Raw genomic sequence first — 18,510 nt, 5'->3', positions numbered from 1 at the left:
CAATGTTTATGTATTGTGCAAGTTATGCCCAGGAAAAGTAAGTCTCTCTGCGTCACAAGTAATTCTAATCTAATGAACCACTTCACGTCGTCAAAATTAGTGGCTACGCTGGTGATAACGTGTACTCTGCTACCAAAGGCAGAGGTGGGTAGTAACGAGTTACATTTATTTCGTTACATTTACTTGAGTAAAATTATTGGGTAAAGTGAGTACATTTAAAAATGTGTACTTTTACTCAGATAAATTATTAGAGAGAAATCAGTACTCTTACTTCACAACATTTGGCGGTGTTCCTAAGTTACTGTCAAATGATAATAAAAATGATCCATATATGACTTGTTTGCAAATATTGCGAGGTGCCACATTGGAGAGGTTGCTATAGAGACGCGTCTTCAAGATATCAACAAAAATAGTTTTATGATGTGATGCACGCATTGAACTGACATTGCAACGTATACATGAATTCCAGCTCCAACCTGAAAAAACACGTAGCGTTTAGTGGCAAAATTATGCCAATTTGAACCTTAATAATAGTAACTATAGGAAAACAAAGGAAAATGCTGTTTAATGAAATAACTTTAAATGAAATAACATTATTTTTAATATAATTTATATTATATAAATTATATTATATAAATTATATATATATATATATATATATATATATATATATATATATATATATATATATATATATATATATATATACATACATACATATATACATATATATATATATATACATACATATATATATATACATACATATATATATATATATATACATACATATATATATATACATACATATATATATATATATATATATATATATATATATATATATATATATATATATATATATATATATATTTTTTTTTTTTTTATCAACACATTTCCATAGTTTTAATAACTCATTTGTAATAACTGATTTCTTTTATCTTTGCCTTGATGACAGTACATAATATTTAACTAGATAATTTTCAAGATACTAGATATTTTTCAAGTGACATTTAAGGGCTTAACCAGTTTAAATCGACAAGTTAGGGTAATTAAGCAAATCATTAATGATGGTTTGTTTTGTAGACAGTCAAAATAAATATTGTTTAATGGGGCTAATAATATTGACCATGAAATAAACCATAAAACATTAAAAACTGCTTTTATTTTAGATGATATTAAACAAGTAAGACTTTCACCAGAAGAAAAAAATATTATAGGCAATACTTAAAAAAATTATGGTGTCTGTTAAACATCAATTGGGAAATATTTGAAAAAGAATAGAAATTCACAGGAGGGCAAATAATTTCACTGTATGAATGACTTTAACTGTATGTATGTATGTATAAGGAAAAGTAACTAGTCACTATTTACTTGAGTAATTTTTTTTATTAGATACATTTTTACTTTTACTCGAGTAACTTTTAAGATTACTTAAGTAAAAGTACTTGCGGAAATTTTTTACTCAAGCATAGATTTTGGTTACTCTACCCACCTCTGACCAAAGGAGGAGACGGAGCCACGACGTCAAAGAAAATAAAACTTCAGTTTTCTCCAACGCAAACACTTATTTCTCAGACAGAATTAAACAAAATAATATTTAGATATATAGGTGAGGACATGCTGCTGTTGTCTCTCGCATTGTCCCACAGCAACATTAAAATAGTGTAGATTACTGTACAATGTTTTATATTTATTTAATAGTCATTTGAAAAATTAGATTTTTTTTAAGTAAAATATGAGTTCCCTAATAATTATTTACTTTTATAATTATGTAACTGAGTTACTAACTCCGTTACTATTTGTGCGAAATAATTAGTAACTAGAACTAATTAATCTTCAAAGGGAACGCACCTAACACTGGTGTGCACGCATGCATGTGTGTGTTTGTTTGTGTTGTGTGTATTATCACTAAAAAACAATGCACTTTAAGTTCTTAAATAAGTTGCTCTTTTAGGCAGAATTGTGTTTTAACTACAAGCATATAGCTGTATAAGCTATTATATTCTGTCAAGGATCCAGCTGTATTTCAGCTTAACACATCCGCGAATCAGAAGTTCAGTTGCTGACTCAGCACTCAGTGTAATAGATGACTATCCGGACAGAAAGCAGGAGCAGAAGCCCAAGGGCGTATAAGTAGCATGTCATGCTGAGAGGTAATAGTTATTCACCAATTAGCCTGAGCTGGAGCCGTGTTTCTGCAGCGCTTCATAAATTACGTCAGGGCCGCGCCAGGATCACATCTGCAGCATTAAAAAAAAAATATATGAAGATCACGCTGATGAAGGTCTTGTAGACACAACTGCGGTCAGATGAGAGATTATGATTGATTATACATATATAAATACCACATGATTGATTTTACAAATACAATCTTGTACATTTGAAATATATATGATGTATGGAGCATGTGATTGATTGCAAGACAGCAGAGAGGGATTCACAGTCTCCAGAGCTTCAAAAAAAAAAAAAAAAAAAGATCTGAAACTCCTTGGTGGTTTAATAACTGACACGCTGCATAGATTTATCAACGCTGTATTATTTTTACTTTAAAAAGTGTAGGATGAAACGCTTCTGAAAATCTAAATTTGTATACAATTCAAGTATTATAGTGTGCTAGATTAAGACTAATGTAACACTTACTTACTCCAAGGGCCGTTTATATCGAAGTTGATGTTTAGCCACACCATGTTGGTGTTTTGTAACATCTAAATTTGAAGAGGTGGGTCTTTAGCCCAATGCTCAACTCCCAATCTGGAGGACCAGGACATATACACATACACTACGGACAACTTAGCTTACCCAATACACCAAGCGCATGTCTTTGGACTTGTGGGGGGAAACCGAAGCATTGTAGAAATAATTGTATGAAAATTATTATACAATATACACATACCAGACACTTATTAAGTCCAGCTTACTAGTATCAGGTTGGACCCCCTTTTGCATTCCTAACTGCCTTAATGATTAATGGCATAGATTCCACAAGTTAAAGGAAACATTCCTTTAGAGATTTTGGTCCATATTGACATGATAGCATCACGCAGTTGCTGCAGATTTGTCGGCTGCACATCCATGATGTGAATCTCCCACTCCATCACATCCCAAAGGGGCTCTATTGGATCGAGTACTGGTGACTGTGGAGGCCATTTTAGTACAATCTGAGTACAGTGAACTCACTATCATGTTCAAGAAACCAGAGATCATCCACACTTTATGACATGGCGCATTATCCTGCTGGAAGTAGCCATCAGAAGATGGGCACACTGTGGTCATAAAGGTATGGACATGGTCAGCAGCAAGCTGTGGTAGGCTGTGGAGTTGACAAGATGCTCAATTGGTACTAATGGGCCCAAAATGTGCCAAGAAAATATATCCACACCATTACACCACCACCACACAAGGCAGGATGGATCCATGCTTTTATGTTGCTGACGGCAAATTCTGAATCTACCATCCGAATGTCGCAACAGAAAGCAAGAGTCATCAGACCAGGCAACATTTTTCAAATCTTCTCCTGTCCAATTTTGGTGAGCCTGTGCGAATTGTAGCCTCAGTTTCCTGCTCTTTTCTGACAGGAGTGGCACTCGGTGTGGTCTTCTGCTGCTGTAGCCCATCTGACTCAAGGTTTTCACTCTGTGCTTCTGAATACCTCAATTGTAACGAGTGGTTATTTGAGTTACGGTTGCCTTTCATCAGCGCAAACCAGTCAGCCATTCTTCTCTAACCTCTGGCATCAACAAGGCATTTGTGCCCACAGAACTGCCGCTCACTGGATATTTTCTCTTTTTTGGACCATTCTCTATAAATCTTAAAGATGGTTGTGCATGAAAATCCCAGTATATCAGCAGTTTCTGAAATACTCAGAACAGCCCGTCTGGCACCAACAACCATGCCACTTTCAAAGTCACTTGAATCCCCTTTCTTCCCCATTCTGATGCTCGGTTTGAACTGCAGCAGATTGTCTTGACCATGTCTACATGCCTAAATGCATTGATGTGCTTCCATGTGATTGGCTGATTAGAAATTTGACTTAACAAGCAGTTGGACAGGTGTACCTAATAAAGTGGCCGGTGAGTGTATACAGTGCTAATTGTTAATTATTCACAAACACAATTACCTATAAGATCATGTTAACATTTCAAATATAATGTACATACAATCTGCACACAATGTTCTAATAATATGTATGTTTGCTTTGATATTCCCATCCTTATTTTTCCACTTCAAACACAGCACAGACTTCAGCACTGCCTGTTCAGAACTTACTTGCATGTGACTTATCAGTTTATATGTGCAGAAAAACACATATTCCAGATGCAGAAAATCAGTTCTATAAGTGGCTCTTCATGTTCAAAAGCGACCATGAAAGTAACCTATTGACCAAAGTAAGAGCGCCTAGGTTATTTCCAGGCAATTTGCAGATGAAACTTTTTTATTAAAGACTCAAGGAAATTCTTGGACTCGACTGCCAAACCATACAAGAAGCAAACCCGTGACAAATGTGCATATGCGAGTGAAGGCAGTGGGGGAAATTATAATCAGCAGAGGCCATATATGAGCGCCAGAATCTGTAGGAGGCTCATTTGGCGAACATCAGCGTCTCGCTGGCAGGGTTTACATTCAGGTGAAGTGAGGTGAGGAGTCAAAAACACTTGCCAGAACAATCAGTGAGCACATCAAATCAGCAAATGTAATATATATATAAGTAGTTTTATAAATCAATAAAAATTTAAGTGTGTGCTACATCTTTACAGCTTATTTATTATCCTGTCAAGATACAGCATTTACTTCTGATGCATAAAATGAGAACACATTTTATATGTCTTTAAGTAAAGTCACTACCCTGATCTGTAACTTACTGTAAATCCTTTTAATGATATCATTAATAAATATAAATTCATGTTTGACCACCCACTGGTTCAATCCATTGCCAATTCATAATCCATATATGCTCAAAAAAACAAAAAAAAATGTTATTTTAAAATAGGTTTGTATCTACCTATAGCCTAAAAGTAAAGTAAAAATCGATTAGTGTAATGTAATTGACTCATAAGTTTGCACATGGACATTGTTAACCAGTAAAATATTCATGACCATCCATTCACCACAGCGAGATGAACCGCCAACTATTCCAGCATATGTTTTATGCAGCGGATGCCCTTCCAGCTGCAACCCGGTATTGGGAAACATCCATACGCTCTCGCACTACAGCCAATTTTGTGGGGGAAACCGGAGCACCCAGAGAAAACCCACGCCTACACGGGGAGAACATGCAAACTCCACACAGAAATCCCCACTGGCCCAGCCGGGATTAAAACCAGCGACCTTCTTGCTGTGAGGAGACAGTGTTAACTGAGCCACTGTGCCGCCCAATGAAACTTAATTTCATATCAATATATCTTGTCTTTGAGACTCGCATGTCTGTTAATAGCAGAGGTAACTGTAAGGCAGAACACTCTTTATACTTTAAAACACTTACAATTTTAAAATGTTTGATTATTGAAGGAGATGCAATTGAATTACATTTGTGTAATAAAATATATGCTTGTGATTAATGGCAAACATTACTTTCCATATTTAAAAAACAAGTCCATATTTCTCTTAGGTCTTGTTTTGTATTTACAGTTTGTTATATTTGACTACCTGTATTTTTGTGTCTCTACTTGTTTACTGTTTCTTTCAATGTCTACTTGTACTATCTCTTTTTGTTACATTCTTTGTAAAGTGTTTTTGAGCTCTGGAAAGGCGCTATATAAATGAAATGTATTATTACTATTATTATTATTATTATTATTATTATTATTATTATTATTATTATTATATTATTAATCCAAACCAGATGTGCCCAAACATTTTCTAATGAAGGATTGAAGGTAAATATAGACGGGCCAGTTAACCATGGGTAATTTCTTAATTTATTTAATAATATTTAAATGTGACTAGAAAACATTGCTTTATATTAACTAATACAGTATTTTTTACATTGTTTTACTGTAATAAATTAATCGTACAATATAATTCATAACATAATTATGTTCAAAATTAAGTTTTTTGCTTGCTGATGTTTTTTGCATAATCTTCTATTTGTCGAGTGACAGTATTTAGATTTTTAAAAATCTGATTCATTTACATTTAATTGAAACATTTAATTTCTGCTTTTTTTTTGTAGCTCAGCAATAAAATAAACAAAAAAGGTTACTTTAATTTAGAAATGACGATCTCTAAGTTAGTCATTCGCCCCAACCCTCTCCATCATACTCCCCTCTCAGATGGGATTGTGGGCCAAAACAAAGGTTACAATGGGCCAACTTTGGCCCGCGGGCCCTAATTTGGTCATCTCAGATCTAAACAATAACAATGTCTGCTAGCAAAAAAAACATTGAACATTTTTATTTCACATAAACTTTCATATCAGAATATTGTTGTCTACATAAATGCACTCATTGTCAGTGTTTGTCTGGTATCCCCTCTGGACTTTAAATATGACAGAAAAAAACAGCCTCTGTTTGTACATCTGACATGGTGTATACAGGAGCTTCATATACTAGAGCGCTAGTGAAAGGTTAGGTACGACAAAACGGAACATGAGAGGGTGGTCTCACACCTCTATAACCCTGATAATGTGAGGATGCAGATGACACGTTTCAGCATTAGGCAAAGGGTCTCAGGAGGAATGTTTCTGCTGATAGGGTGGGGAGGGGGATGTCAAATATGAGCTGTCAAATTTAAAGCTAATGGGACTGCAAATGTGTTTTCACTTGTAAGGATGTGGACAGTTTGTTCGTGTGTATGTGTGTGTGTGCAACACTGGCTGTTTAAGTGCGAGTTAAAGGACCGGTACACTCAAATAAAAAAAAATGTAAAAATCATTTACTGACCCTTGTTTCGTTCCAAACTTGCTTGAACATTATGCCATTTTTTAACACTCATGATCTGTGGACAAATAATGGGTGTACAGTATGTATAGGTATGATTTAGGGTTCCAAAATTATACTATTAAATAAGGCAGCGCAGTGGCGCAGTGTGTAGCGCTGTCACCTCACAGCAAGAAGGTCGCTGGTTCGAGCCTCGGCTGGGTCAGTTGACATTTCTGTGAGGAGTTTACATGTTCTCCCTGTGTTGGCGTGGGTTTCCTCCGGGTGCTTGAGTTTCCCTCACAAGTCAAAACACATGTGCTAAAGGTAAATTGAGTAAGCTAAATTGTCTGTGTGTGAATGAGAGTGTATGGGTGTTTCCCAGAGATGGGTTGCAGCTAGAAGGGCAACCGCTGCATAAAACATATGCTGGATAAGTTGGCAGTTCATTCCGCTGTGGTGACGCCAGAATAATAATAATAATAAAGCCGAAAAGAAATTAATGAATTAACTATAAAATAAACTAAAATGAAAGACATAAATAAATAAATTACAATAAAATACATAAAACTAAATAAAATAACATAAAAATTTAATATAATAAAAATATATAATAAATTAATAAATATATAATACAATAAAATAAAATGTATAAAATAATGTACAATAAAGTAAAATAAATATATAAAATAAAAATGCTAAATGTTTTAAAAATATATAATAAAAGTATAATAAAGTAAAATAAATAAATATATACAATAAAATTAAATAAATATTTTAAGAAAATATAATATATAAATAAAAGTGCAATAAAGAAAAATAAATAGACTTAAATGAATTAAACAAAAAACATAATATAAAATAAAATACGTAAAAAATACATAAAATTAATTATATAATATATAACACATACGCAATGAAATAGATAAATACATTAATAAATAAAATAAAATAAATAATAAATAATATAATAAGGTACAACAAATAAATAAAGTAAAAAAATAAATACATGAAATGAAATAAATAATACAATAAAATATAATAAATTGTTAAAATAAACAACAATAAAGTTGTTGTAAAATAAAAAAAAAAAAAAAAAAATATATATATATATATATATATATATATATATATATATATATATATATATATATATATATATATATATATATATATATATATATATTAAAATATATAATATGTAATAGAATATAATAAAGAAAGCACAATAAAGTAAAATAAATAAAAACATCAAATGAAAAATAAAAGTATGATATAACATAATATAATATATTATATTATATTATATTATATTATATTATAATATAATATAATATAATATAATATAATATAATATAATATAATATAATATAATATAATATAAGAAAATAATAAAGCAAAGTACAAAATTAAATAAATAAATACATAAAATTAAATAAACTGAAATAAATATATAATCCAATAAAATCAAATATATTAAATAAATTAATATAATAAAGTACAATAAAGTAATATTAAATAAATACATAAAATAAAATTAAAATAAAATAACTGATTAATAAAAAAAATAAAACAAAATAATCACAACTACTATTAATAAAACCTAATTAAAAGATTTATGTGTGTAATAATACATTAAATGTGTAATTGTGTAACATAATAAATGTTCAACATTAAACCCTAAAATGTGTATTTTTCTGAAAAAAAAGTGGTTGGTTGACACATTTCATTCATAAATTCAGTCTATTAAAGTCAAATTCCAATCTTTGTCATATTGAAGCAAACAAACAAAAAAACATCGACACAGTAGGCAATAGATATAAAGTGCTGGCACACAAACTATAAAAATAAATAAAAGAGAAGAGCTTGAGCAGCTTTTTAAGCTATAAGTGAGCTAAAAATAGACACCATTCTTCAAAGAAAGAGCCTTAATGAGTGATTGAGAAGCATAGCAATAGAAAAGCAAGATAATGGAGAGAGAAACGAGATAATGAACAGATACAAGCCTCCAATATTCTCCACACAGATACAGAACACAGCAGAACAGCAAAGTCAAAGCATGTCTGAGGTCTTAATTGGTGTTTGTTGTGTAATTTGAAATAAACACATAATATAAAAAATTCAAACAAAGACATCTAAACCAAGACTTGCAAACCGGCAGTACTTGGTTTTAGTTCTGAATATTCATTATTTACACAAATTTCCTACCACCGTTGCCAAGGCAACCTCAGAACATCCTATATTATTAAAAAGTAAAACAATATTCTAAAACCTAGAAGCAACGATTCAAGTATTACTCTAGAAATACCAATAGATCATAAATACTTAGATTGTTTTTCATGCAGATCTTATTTATTTATTTATTTATTTACTTATTTATTTATTTGTTTGTTTGGGTTCCTTCATTTTAAGTGATTTGTCCTTTTGATCAAAAATGCAAGCTAAAATATACATTCAAGTGCTTATTTTATTGTACTTTACCAACTAATGTCTGCAAATTTCAATGACAACAATAATATTGTAAAATTTTATTTTTACTTATGTACTAAACATATTCTGAAGAGTTTTAAAGATGACTATGCTACAGATACGTACTATGGATACGTTTGATTATATACATTTTATTCCATAAAAAAATAAACAACAACTAAAATAAAAATAAAATTAAAAAGTAAAATAAATGTAATAAATAAATATATTCTGTAGAGTTTTAAAGATGATTATGCTCATGCATATAAAATAAAATGCACATTTTATTCACAAAATATAAACTATAATAAAAATAAAATAAAAATAAAGTAATAATAATATTATATTTCTTCTTCTTATTATTATTATTATTATTATTAATAATAATAATAATAATAATAATACATTTAACTTATGTACTGAATATATTCTAGAGAGTTTTAAAGTTGATTATGCTCATGCATATGTTTGAATATATACATTTTATTTAAAAAAAATAATAATAATAAAATAAAACATTTAGTATATAACAGCTAAAATAAAAATAAAAAATCCATTTAAACCAGGTGTTACACAATTAAAACACTAAAGTAATTTATAGTAAAGAGAAATATTTTGGAATAAACATATATATATATATATTATATATATAAATATATATATATATATTGTGTGTGTATACACTAAAGTATTTTTTTAAGCACAGCATCAGAAATCATTTACTTCGAGGTATAGTCACGAGGAGTCCTGCTTTAGAAATAAATCTCCCTCAGTCATCTTTCCATCAAGCAAAAGTGGTTAAGCTAGTAGCGTCACTACTTTTAGCGACGCTACTGCCCATCACTGCACACAATACACCCTTTATGGATAGTTATTGATGAAATATTACTTGTTGATATTGTTTAGACTAAATTAATACCTTTTGTAATGTATATATATATGGACTTTTTTTGCATCGTACTAAATATACAGAAAACCTTGGTGTTTTAATGCCCTAATTGCTTGTTGCTGCCCTGAGGCAACAGGCCAAAATCTGGAAGGGGAGGGGTGCTAGGGGGAGCACATTTTACGAAAAAGTTATCATAAGGGACCCTCACGCACTAAAAAATTAGGGTGAAATTCATGTTATAGATGCTTAAAGAAAGATCAAAATAGAGATCCAGAAAATTGCCTCTGTAAAACACTTTGACACGAATATGTCAAAAAAACAAGCTTTTTCTGGCTTCTTCCAATGTTTTGAGTTAAGAATATGTAAATAAGTGCATATTTAATGACAGTTCATTTGCATGTTTAAATATAACAATGTAGACAAACTGTAACACAAAACAGGTTTCTTAAGTTAATTCAAATGTGATAAAAACTCTTTTTATTTTATTTATTTATACATATTGTTCTAGTTTCCAGCTTTTTCCCTTACTGTATAGCCTGAGAAAACATCTGCCAAATGGTTGAAGTGTATTCTAGCTTACTACATAGTCCAGATACAAACAACTATCTACAGATTCACAGCGTGCGTGGAGAAAGTTGACAGAATCACTCATTAAATGGTAAATGGAGCAGAAAATACGCTTTCATTCTCTCCCCCAAGACTTCCAAACAAACGCTATGTGTAATGACAGAACTTGCTAAGAGCCATAATGTGAAACACCACAATGGAATTAAGCTGTTAATTATGAGCAGAAGCTTACCTTGTGCACAAACAAGATCTTTACAAGACAAATGCAGCTTAGAAACCCTTGATTTAAACTTCTAATAGACAACACTGGTTCAACAGAGGTCAATGAGCTTTAAAGACAATGATTACAAGTGTTAGTTAAGCTAAGCTGTGACTTATAGATAGTAAATGATCATTAGTAGAGTAGTCTTGCATACTATTGTAAACAAAGGGGAGATTTCATCAACAGTGGGAATGCCTTTCACAGTAGCCAACAACAACTATACATGATGAAAATTCTGCTATCATTTACTTATCCTCTACCTGTTTAAGGGTGCTTTTACACCTGTGAATCGATTCAGTTGTTCCTCTTTGTTGTTTACATTGTTGCTCTTTGCTCTTGGAGCAGTTCGCTTTTACACGGCAAAGTTTCTAATCGAACCAAAAGAGCTAAAACAAGTCACGTGCGAGTAAACTCTCCTTACATTGGTCAGAGTGTCAGGGTTTGTTTTGCAGCGTCCCGCTAAGCTGTCAGGAGAGGTGGTGGTTTGGTGGTGATTGACAGGGTGCACGCGCGTGACGTGTCTGAGGAGAGATGCGGTGGGGAGGGGTGAGAAGGGTGCGCGACGATGCCTATTTGAGGACCGGGAGGGAGACGCGAGATTACCGGGAGATCATCACTCGTTTGCGGGCATCCGGAGACTCGCGAAACTTCCTGCCCTACTCATAATTCTCTCTTCATATAGTCGTATGCCTATTAAATATCCATAAAACACTGTGATATAACTGCACTTGGATCGGATTGCTTTCTCACTGCAATCGAACCGCTCCAGGGTTCGTTTCAATCGAGCCGAGACCACCTCATTCAAGCGATCTATGACTTTGGCGCGGAACAGAGCGCGATTGCCCTGTTCACATATGCCAAACGAACCGCGCTAACTGGGCAAACGAGATACATTCCGAAACAAAAGTGTAGGTGTGAAAGCACCCTAAGTGTATTGTATTAAACACAAAAAAGAAGAAGGCTACTGAAGAATGTAAGAATGTATATAAACACAGATACTGACTTCTATTGTTATTTTTGGTTCTTACTATGGATGTGGATGTTTTTCCCAACATTCTGGTTTGGAAAAATGTAAATGTTTAGAACCAATTAGGTGTGATGAGGAATTGTTTTATTTTTGGGTGAACTATCCCTTTATTTTGTTTTTTAGTTCTTTGTTGAGACTGTGAGAAAGGTACAATGGGTAGTATAAAATAAGTACTTTAAAACAGTGTTGTATTATAAATGTCTTTAACATTATAATTGAATGATATACGGTAGGTTACAGTAAAATTGAAATATTTCTTTTTCAATTTTAGCCATATTTTTAACTGTATAATTCTGGCAACCACAGCTGCTGTTTAGTTAACATGCATTTTATGAATTTTCTTTAAAGTGTACTAAAATATACAAAGCAGAGAGTAATTTATTAATATTATAAATAAATGATATACGGTAGGTTACAGTAAAATTGGGACATTTCTTTTACATTTTCTGCCACATTTTTAACTGTAAAACTCTGCCAACCACAGATTCTGTTTGTTTTAAACATTCATTTTGTGGATTTGCTTTAAAGTTTAGTAAATTTACAATGCATATTGTAATTCATTAACATTATAAATGAATGATATATGGTATTTTACGGCAAAAATTAGCATGTTTCTTTAACGGTTTTAGCCATATTTTTAAATTCTGGCAACCACAGCTTCTGGTTAGTTAACATGCATTTTATGAATTTTCTTTAAAGTGTACAAAAATGTACAAAGAAGCGTGTAATTCATTATCATTATCAATAAATTATACACGGTAGGTTACAGTAAAATTTTACATTTATTTTACATTTGCTGCCACAATCTGTAAAATTTTCTGTAAAAGTCTGGCAACGATATGTGCTTATTTATGCCATGAATTTTATGAATTTTCTTTAGAGTTTACTTGAATGTACAAAGGAAAATTGCAATTCATTAAGATTATGAATAAATGACACGGTAGGTTACAGTAAATTTATAAATGTTTTTACATTTTCTGTATAAAACATTATAAAATAACTATATAAAGTATATTTTACAGTAAAATGTTGGCCTTTCCTTTACGTTTTTAGCCAGATTTCAAACTGTAAAATTCTGGCAACCATGGCTTCTTTTTTTTTTTTTTTACCATGCATTTTATTAATATTATTTTAGGTGGACTAAATGTACTATGCATTTTTTAAATTTTTTTTAAAGACCACTAAAATGTACAAATAAGATTACAATTTATTAACATTGAACATAAATGACAGGTTACTGTAAAACTCATTTCTTTTATATTTTCTGCCATATTTTTAACTGTAAAATTCTGGCAGCGTCTGTTTTGTTTTTTTAACATGCATTTTATACATGTTATTTAAAGTGTAAAATGTACAAAGCAGATTGTAATTTATTCACATTATAAAAAATTATATACGGTAGGTTACAGTAAAATTTTAACATTTACATTTTCTGCCACATTATAATCATAAAATTCTAGCAACCACCGCTTCAAACGAGATTGTACAAATTCATACGAGCTGCCATAAGACTGCAACAATACATCAACAGTTTTCTCCTATTGAATTCCTGAGGACATTGTTAAAGGGGAAAAAATCATTTTATTTAGATTTTTTTTTATATAGTTCACTTAATCTGAGCATTTCAAGATTTTTAACTTAGTTTTCCCATCTAAACACACACCCACTTTTTGTGGAGTACTTTATTCAACAATAAATTCAAAGCATTTAATTATTTTTTGTCTAAAAAAAAAAAAAAATCCAACACAATGTTGATCAATCATATACCTAAATGAAGGTACAGAGCCTGTGCAACATTCTCTCAGATGCTCACATCAAACACACAAAACAAACAAACAAACAAAAAAAAACATTGCTTATGAGGGCTAATGATGTTGACATTAAAATGTTTTTTTTTTATATATATATAAAAACCTAGCCAAAGTAAAACAAATCTTTCTTCAAGTCTTTCTTCAGAAGAAAAAATATTATTGAAAATACTTTGAAAAATAAAAATAAAATACACAGGAGCTAGGGCTAATAATTCTGTATATATTGGGTTCACACTTGAGAACTTTGTGTCCAAATGTGTCCACAAGGGAAGTATTAAAGGCTGCAATATTACTTTAAAACCCTTTTCTCTACCTGATGAGGTAAAACAGCATGCACACATGTTGGTGTGTATCAGCATGTGCATGTGACGCATTCTTCCAGACCCCGCTGCTGCTTCCTCTGGTGAGCTCAGAGCTGGTGTGAAGAACGGCTAATTACTCAAGGCCGGAAGACTGGCAGCGACCCACGCTCTGATATCTGCTCCTCCTAACACACCCAACTGGCGAGTCGCAAGCCAGCTGGGGGATTTAGGCGCTAAAGAATCACAGTGACCATTTCTGCCAGTTACGTGGTGTTTTTTTCTCTTCTTTTTTTATTCTCTTGTAACCAAGACAATGGCTCATCAAGGCGCGTGAGATTCTGCATTGTGCAAATGAATTGGCTTGGATGCTGCCTCCACCTGCTCCTCAATGTGTCGGTAGAGCACCGCTATTGTCGAACCAAAAGACGACTGGCATTTTAATCCGATTTCATTGGAATTGTTCTTAGACTGTGGATAGAGGTCTCTTTCTTCATTATTTCATTTAGCATTTTTACTGACCCAAATTTGAATGATCAGGCCAATAGGATGGTTTCTGAACTGAGCCCTCATTGAATACAAACACTTCAAAGTCTGCATGAAGCGGAAGCTGCGACCATTTATTTCATTTTATTTTTTCTGTATTGTAACGCAGTTCCTATAGAATCGCAAATATTGAATGTGAAAACAGTGGGCGTGTCTTGTTTTTTCTACTGTGAGCTGATTGGGTGTAGTAAGTAGGCCTTTAATTTAGAATGATTGGGAAAAGGGTTTGGGGAGAGTTATCACTCCTTAACAGACACCTCCTCCTCACCATTTCTGTTTGTTGTCAAAACTGAGAGTTGGAGGGGCATGGTTAAGTATGTTAGCCACACCCGATGCCTCACACAGACATCATCTGAGAATTTAAAGAGTCACTATTATGCATTAAAAAGGGCCATATTTTGATTTTGGGGGTCTTCAACAGCAGGCTGATATGCATGCAAGGTCCAAAAACATCTCAATGTCTTATAATCTGCATTTGTTTTTACCTAATTATCCCAATGACGCCCATATGTTTCGTTCAGCAACTTAAGCTGTGGTCACACTTGACTTTTCTCCCCATAGACTTCCATTCATACACACGCAAATGCGTCAGACTGGAAATGCAGGGTCATGCATCAAATTTTGCAGGTTGCTGCAAGTTTAAGCTTGGTGAACTCTGACCTGCATGCAGAGTGTATGTGTGAGCCCAATGTAAGAGTGCATTAAAGCAATGCTGTTTAACACCAGCATATTGCTCTATTCTTAACCACAACACACATTCAGTAATAATGCACACAGTGGCAAAAGCTGAACTATTTTGAAACATGACCGCCACACTAGTGTAGGAACAGCTGATGGTGGCCATAATGAAAAACGGCAGTGGATCGTGAGCTCACAAACACGTTTAAATCTGTAAAACTATGAGTTGACTCTGAATCAAAAGTTTTAAACATGGTGCACTTTCAGATTTAAGCCTTAGCTAGATGTTTAACTTCCTTTTGAGCGGTGTTACGCACTACATGGAAGATTATAAAAAAACACAAAAAACAAACAGGAAGTGCATTTTTAGATTTTAGTTTTAGATTCCAAATGCAAACAATTATTTTTTTCCCCTTATCGACATGCACAGATGAATTGTTTACATCAAAACTAACAACGTGAACTAACAAAATCATGTTAATTTTTAATTTTATGTGTACTTTAAAACCAAAAGAAAGAGATGGGTTTTAACATCAGCTTGGCCCTCACAAAACAATTATGTGGAAATACTATGGTGACTATGTCAAATATCATTGAAGTATCACTGTAATTTGATTATACTGTATGCAATGCATGGTACTACTGGTTTTTAACTTAAACATTAACCCTTGATTTCACAGACAAGGCTAATATCCTGGACGAAATTGCACGGTTGAGCAGTCGAAGCTGAAAATAACTACATTGAAAAAAATGGTTAATTGGATTTGCAAAATTTTTTGAGGTAAGTGGTTGCAAACAATTTATATTAACTAAACTTAAACAAATTAAGATGAGGAGGTGCGGTGGCAAAGTGGGTAGCGCTGTCACCTCACAGCAAGAAAGTTGCTGGTTCGAGCATCAGCTGGGTCAGCTGGCATTTTTGTGTGGAGTTCTCCCTGTGGTCGCGTAAGTTTCCTCCGGGTACTCCAGTTTTGCCCACAGTCCAAAGACATGCGCTATAGGTGAATTTGGTAATCTAAATGTAACGAATATGGCCGACCAGACACATAAACATTTTGCATTTTAATCCACAACCAGCCAACTTTGCCCAGAGAACGCTCGAAACCTGATTCCAAGGTATTTACGACCCAAAGGAATGTGCCATGCGGCTCTAAGCACAGGAATGACTTACAAAGGACTATTTGCTGTTTAACACTGTTTTCATATAAACTTTACTCTTTATGTTTAATCATATGTTTTGCAAAGTTTCCCTTTCTCTTGTATTAATATTTTTGGTTTTAATACCCTTGCATATAATGTTTAACTGTACCTAGGCTAAGCATCCTCTTATACTGTTCAAGTTTGGACTTTTCGAAAAGCTTACTCGCTGTACAAATTGATCGTTGACCTTTTATTTTAATATAAGTGCAACAAATTAATGTTTTAAGAGACTTTAACATTTTTGTCCCGATTTACATAAAATTTGCCTATGCAAACCCTGATTGATAAAGTGACTAGGCCGAAAAGAAAATGAATACATGAATGAAATTAAGCCAAACATTACTAAATGTAATTTGTTTGTATAAATTCAGCACATATACATTGTTTGTGACTACTTACCTTAAATTAAAAAAAAAAGTAAATTCAATAAATCATTTTGGTGGGTGTCGCAGTCTTAAAATATTTCAGTGCCATAGCTGTGTCTCAAGATGCACACTGGCAATGTATTTTTCTAAGTAATTTCGATAAAAAGCATCTTAAATATCCTAATTTAAATAATGCTCAGTCTTGGCTTAAGCAAAGCTCCGTTTATGAAGCCGGCCCTATATGTTCCTACTATAGTGATAACAGTAACCGAGGCATAATTACATTAAATAAGATAAAACTGCCGCTCAACTTTTTTACTTTAATACTCACTGCTGTATTCGGGACAGCTAATTAGATTTTTTTCTTAATTTGTTTATTTCACTTTTTATATTAATAGAAATTCAGATAATTAAGCACAGTTAATTGAACAAGTTAACAAGCATAACAACTTAATTCATCTTGAACTAGAAACAAAAGTTATTGAGCATCAATACATTTATTTTTTTTTAGCATTATTTTACTAAAGAAAAAATCTAATTTATATCTTGAGATCTTGAAGCTTGAAAATAATTTTGTATATTAGCAATATTCATTCATTCATTAATTCATTCATTCATTTTCCTTCAGCTTAGTCCCTATTTATCAGGGGTTGCAGCAGCGGAAAGAAGTGTCAGATATCCAGCATATGTTTTACACAACCCATTTCTAAACATATTAGTTTTAATGCCCGATTTATTTGATCTTTGTCATGATGACAGTACATAATATTTTACTAGATATTTTTCAGGAAACTAGTATTCTGCTAAAAGTGATATTTAAAGGCTTTCCTAGGTCAACTAGGTTAATTAGGCAAGTTAGGGTAATTAGGCAAAACATTGTATAATTTAATTCAATTAAAAAGCTCTGTTAAACATAATTTGGGAAATATTTGAAAAAGAAAAAAAAAAAAAATCACAGGAGGGCTAATAATTTTGACTTCAACTGTATGTATCATTTTGCTTGCAACTCTGCATTTGGCTCTACCATTTTACAGTACAGTACATGCTCCAACCCACGTTCACATCTGGTTTTACGGATAGTTCTGCACTCCATGCTTTGTCAGCTTGAATGTTGCAGTGCCCGGCAGTGCCAGTGGATCAGTGTTGCCAGGACACAGGAGGAAACGGAGAGGGGTAGAGAGCTATTCATAGTGCCCACACCGGGGAACCATCAGACACAGGCTTGCCAGGAGCTGTGCTGAGATCAGCAGCAAATCAGCCAACATGAAGCTGGAGCTCACGGGCAGCAGCTGTTTTACTGCACCCAGAACAGTGGAGTAAATTCGGCTTATAGGAATCCATAGCTGGGCTTCGGTTCAGTCTTGGTGGACTTGCCCTTTCTGATTTGCCCAAATCCTTTAAGACTCGGAGAGACTGTGCATAATCCCAGGTGCTGAGAGAATAACAGACATGGCAAGGCGACCACAGCGGCACCCTATAGATTTAGAAAGCAGACAACCTGTCGAGAGTACCTCAGCCAACCAGAGTCCCTTGAGACCCT

General features: G+C 32.8%; 1 protein-coding gene across 31 annotated transcripts in view; it reads right to left on the bottom strand.

Moving 5' to 3' along the window:
- Window positions 1-18,510, bottom strand: part of si:ch211-236h17.3 — a 416,859-nt gene that overhangs the window by 276,432 nt on the left and 121,917 nt on the right. For 14 of the 31 annotated variants that reach the window (XM_073939291.1, XM_073939290.1, XM_073939265.1 and 11 more), the window contains exon 3: window positions 2,172-2,243. The exons of the other annotated variants lie outside the window; for them this stretch is intronic. The gene's annotated coding sequence lies outside the window, so the exon portion shown is untranslated. The remainder of the gene's footprint in view (window positions 1-2,171; window positions 2,244-18,510) is intronic. 31 annotated transcript variants of the gene reach the window in all.

Source organism: Danio rerio, chromosome 23 (assembly GCF_049306965.1).
Source record: "Danio rerio strain Tuebingen ecotype United States chromosome 23, GRCz12tu, whole genome shotgun sequence".
NCBI classification, from domain to species: domain Eukaryota; kingdom Metazoa; phylum Chordata; class Actinopteri; order Cypriniformes; family Danionidae; genus Danio; species Danio rerio.
The sequence above is the reverse complement of the archived record's forward strand: the minus strand, read 5'-3'. Positions and strand labels throughout refer to the sequence as shown.